Source organism: Ixodes scapularis, unplaced genomic scaffold (genome assembly GCF_016920785.2).
Source record: "Ixodes scapularis isolate PalLabHiFi unplaced genomic scaffold, ASM1692078v2 PGA_scaffold0__279_contigs__length_252992795, whole genome shotgun sequence".
Classification (NCBI taxonomy): Eukaryota; Metazoa; Arthropoda; class Arachnida; order Ixodida; family Ixodidae; genus Ixodes; species Ixodes scapularis.
Window position 1 is genome coordinate 38,891,643 of NW_024609835.1, and position 5,295 is coordinate 38,896,937.

Genomic DNA, 5,295 nt, shown 5'->3' on the forward strand with positions numbered 1-5,295 from the left:
CGTTTCCAACGTTCTGAAAAAGGCTGAAACATGCGTTGCGCCATCGTAAATATAGGGTTGACTGGTCAATGTTCGGATTTATTAAATATCATCAATATTATACTAAATCCCCTCATCCTATTTAATATATATATATATATTTTAAAAAATATCTCTAAAGCTATCAAAGTTTGTTTCAAGCTCGGTTTTTTGTTTACACACACACACACACACAGACACACACACACACACACACACACACACACACACACACACACACACACATATATATATATATATATATATAGAGAGAGAGAGAGAGAGAGAGACCTACATGCTGTTTACAAACAAGCCTGCGTTTGCCCACACCAGGTATGGCGACTGCGCGTACGCATAAACCGAATTCGCGTGAAGTGAAGCGTCGTCTGCGCATGCACCGTACCGTCCACAGCGCCACCGCAGCTGCGTAACGTCAGGGCCGCGTGCTGGTGTATATATATATATATATATATATATAAAGGGTGTTTTTTTAAGCTTAAGAGAATTTTTAAAAATAAACCATAAAAGCTAGGTTAATGCGGTCTGCGCAGGTGAGCTATACGGCCAGGGGGACATAGTATAGGGGGCTAATCGTAACGATAAGTCGGCTAATTAGTTAAAATATTTTAATTAACTTTTTAATTAATAAAAATAGACATATAGTTCCAATTAGAAACTTGCTCAGCGTCATCGAAAACCACTAAAGCAGTCATTTTTAGAAAGACTTTGAACGCGTGAGAAACATAGTAGTGCACTGAAGTTACCGCTCATGGAGCAGGTACAAGGCTGGGGCTAGATAAGAGACAGAAAAATCGCGCGGGCGCCTTATCGCAACCCCTAGCTTTGTACCTGCTCCACGAGTGGTAACTTTAATGCACTACCACGCTTCTCACGCGCTCAAAATCTTTCTGAAAATTACTGATTTAGTGGTTTTTCGATGACGCTGAGCAAGTTTCTAATTGGACCTATATGTCTATTTTCATTAATTAAAAAGTTCATTAACAAATTTTAACTAATTAGCCGATTCATCGTTACGATTAGGCTCCTACATTAAATCCCCCTGCCCGTATAACTCACTTGCGCAGACCGCATTAATCTAGCTTTCATGGTTTAAAAAAAAAGAAAAAAAAATTCTGTTAAGCTTAAAAAACAAACACCCTGTATGTGTATATATATATATATATATATATATAGGTGAAGTAAGGTAAATAAAAAAACAATGGATTGGGAAAAGTTAATAAGTCAGAGATGCGTACTTTCAGAGTTACTAATTCCAAGTTTATTGCGACGTTGCGATCGGGGACCGCTCTAGATGTAGAGCGGTCCCCACTCGAAACGTCGTAATAAGCTTCGAATTAGTAACTCCGACAGTACGCATCTTTGACTTGTGTATATATATATATATACAGGGATAGGCAAAATACATGCAAATATGTATCGAAATACAAATACAAAATACTTCGTCCAAAAATGTATTTAATTAAAAATCTAATTACATTGCCAAAAAAGCACTTAAGTACAAGATACAAAACAACCAAATGTATTTGGTCTCCTCCAAATACTTTTCCAAATACATTCCTCAAAATTTGCGTCAGTGACTTCAGGGCACCTGCAACGGGTTTCTGGGTATCTCATTTTAATTTTGCTTCGCACACCCGGTAGTTAGTATACGAGGCTCTAGTAACGTAATAGAAATATAAGCACAAAAAATGTAATCAGCTTGGACGTAATAGGTGAAAAAAGTACAAAGCTTCAAGCAGCTTTTTTTGTCGATTACATTTTGGTATAGACCAGCAAAGAACCGAGACGACCAGGACGCGCAGCACTATACTCCGCGACAACTTTTCTTGGCAATGCAGTGGAAGGTACAGGACCGCGTCCGCTCTCCCATTTTGAGTGTACGCAGGCTCTCCTCCTCTCCCCGGAAATGGGGAGGAGGAGAGCCTGCGTACATTCAAAATGGGAGAGGGGACGCGGGCCTGTACCTTCCACTGCATTGCCAAGAAAAGTTGTCGCGGAGTATAGCTAGAGAATTTTTTATTGTCGCAACTCGCACCAGTCACGAAAATCTGGACGACCCGCGCATTTAGAATGTTCCAGGCAAAAATATGAATGAAAATGAGGCTGGAAAGCATCACAAGTTGTCACAGGCACTTATTTAGCCAGTCTCCCTGTGAACGTCGATTTCGCCACTATTCTTGCCCTGGACTAGCACCGTAATCACAAAGTCACTAAACGCTTGTGCTTGATTGAGAGACACTGCATTCGGTGCAGAACGCAGTTTTCTTCCTGCTCTATAGACGCCTTAGGATGAGCCAAATGAGTCATGAAAGTCAATTTGAGGTATGTATTTTCGCCCACGAAATTGTATACAATTACAAATTTATTTGAAATACCCAAGTTTTAGTATTTAAATACACACGTCAAATGCATTACCCAATTGGTGATTAAATACAAATGCAAAATACACGAAGTATTTGAAATACGTATTTCAAATACTTGTATTTGAAGTACTGAACATCCCTGTATATATATATATATATATATATATATTGCAACAACCGTGAAGTGATTTTCGCTACAGTTATGAGAAAAGCTGCATTATATATTTGCTCCAATTCTGTTTTTTTAAAAAGCGATATATTATCAGAAAGCGGAGCCGCCATTGCTGAAGTCTATATGCTTAGTTGCAACCACTGACATGACACGTAAGAAACGTAGGTTTACACTTCTCCCCAACGGCAAGCAAGCTCAATAAGGCATTATCATAACTTATTATACAGCTTGATCAGCTTTAGTAAGTCCTTCATAGGATCGTCAAGGCGATATACAACCTTCTTTTTTATCTGCCTTATAATTTTTTTCGATAGTTCACAGAGCTAATCGAATATTGCAAAGAAACATTTTAAACGCGCTTAGTTGCGTAGTAAATAGGCAGCTCTTACCTCTCCTTGTTAATGTACACCTATGAGACACTGCATTCGTCTGCTCTCTCTCTATATATATACACACCAAGCAATGTTCGTAACAGAAAAATCTGAAACCTGAAAACCCCACGTGCCCATGTGATTAATGTAGAGTTCTCTGACCCCGCAGCAAACAGCGCAGCTCACCGGAAACTACTGGTTCAAGTGGGTTTTTTGTCTATTTGGTTGTTGATTCCATAACAGGCCTTTAAAGTGAAATATTTTCTTTTTTGGACAAAAAGGTTAATGCACGAGGCCAAATCGCAAACCATAAAAGAAACTGAGAGCTCAGAAACGGTAACAGTAAACCATGACCGGGGCAAAACGACTGTACGGCAATACCTGCCGAAGTTTGAACGGTGGTGCAAAATTAGACGTTTGACAGATATTGGAAGCGACTTTCAGCCGGTACTGGCACTACACTGTCAAGTATCGCTGTGTGGGAACGCAGATGGTGAGATCTGACCATCGTGTTTCCAACGCCTATCTAACTTAAATTTTCTTCTGGAGCGCATGGAAGAGCACTTATGTGGCGCACCCGAGAAATTCCAAACTTCGATAGGCCTCTGGGTTTTCTTTGGCACTTTCGGCACTTATTTGTCACTTCAGTGGGTAGCCAGAGAAGAGCCAAACTTCGGAATGCCCCAAAGTCCAAATTAGCATTTACTTCTGCAGTTATGGCTTAAGTCTGGCACTTACTTTGGCACAACTGTGGCGGACCAGAGAAAAACCAAACTTCGGCTTATTCGAAATACCGAAATTTGGCGTTGCTTTGGCACTTATGGCCCCAGTATGGCTCTTACTTCGGCACTCCTGTGGCGAGCCAGAGAAAAGCCAAACTTTGGATGTCCAAAATACCCAAGTGAGGCGCTGCTCCGGCAGTTATGGCTCAAATATGGCACTACTTCGGTACTCCAGTGGCGGGCCAGAGAAAAGTCAAACATTGGCATGTACGAAATATCCAAATTAGGCGTTGCTCTGGCAGTTATGGCTGATGTATGTCACTACTTCGGCGCTCTTTTGGCGGGCCGGAGAAAAGCCAAACTTCGGCATGTCCGAAATTCCCAAATTAGGTGTTGCTCTGGTAGTTATGGCTCAAATATGGCACTACTTCGGCACTCCTCTGGCGGTCCAGAGAGAAGCCAAACTTTGGCATGCGCTAGTATCGCCCAACTTGGTCTATGGTTAGGCAGCGTATTTCGGCACCGATGAACGACATGGTACAAAACCTAACTGGGCCAAAGGTGGGTCCTTGCGTTTGCCAGACCTTTGCCCAAGTTGGCCATTTCTCAGGTGTGCTACCTGGGATCATTCATTACCGCCAACGGGCCGACAGGCAGCGGAATCCCTCATTTCATCACCGTCAAAATGTATGATCTGTTATCTTTGCTAAAAAAAAGTCAATAAATAAAACAGACTAACACTAAGGAGTGTTGAACAATTTCGATCATCCGAGAAAACTATAGTTATTTTGTTTTTGGTTCACCTCGATCCTGGCAGCGCTGTTAAGAAGCTTCCATATCCATTGCCTGCTGTTTTACAGTTTGCATTAAGTTCGAGGTCTAAAACGTCATAATTTATGGGTACCAGGGAGTTGCCTATTTTCTCCACTTATCGGGCACCCCAATGTTTTCACCTTTCAGTTAACAGGTATGTTTCAGAAAGTTTATCCGACCATGACCATAGTTGCTAAACAATTCACAAGTGGCACTTTAAGGAAAGTGGCGAATTTCGAAGTGTAAACACTTTTTTGCTTGTCTATCGCTAATTTTATATAAGCTAAGGTATAGACTTCACCCCATGAGTGCAGTGAGAAAAACGAAAACTGAGTACCTTTAAGATGGCAGTGGATTGACCGAATGAAATGCGTAGATCGAAGTGTGACAGCATGCGTCACATTTTGCGTTTTAATAATCCACGTCGCGGTGGGTAAAGGAGAGGGAGTTCATAATAAATTTGATCATTGAAGAACATTTTCAAGAAAGCATGGAGGTTCACCATTTGTGTGTGTGGTATAAAGTTACGCACAGGTACCTCACATTTTGTTACTTCCACCGACGATGATGTAAAGGAGGCAGAAAAGTTCAGTCCTTTTAAAGTAAGATATTTTATTTAACAAAATGGAATTAGCTATATAGGAAAAACACCTTGAAAAGTTAAATTCATAGTAGGGGTTTCAGATGAAACGTAACTTGAAAGGTATCCCGGCTCGTACACACCGCAATATTGATTAATATGGTAAACTGAAACACCGAACAAAGGCACCGGTTAGCACAGTGTGTTTAAATTCCTGAATCGAGCTTATATCGCT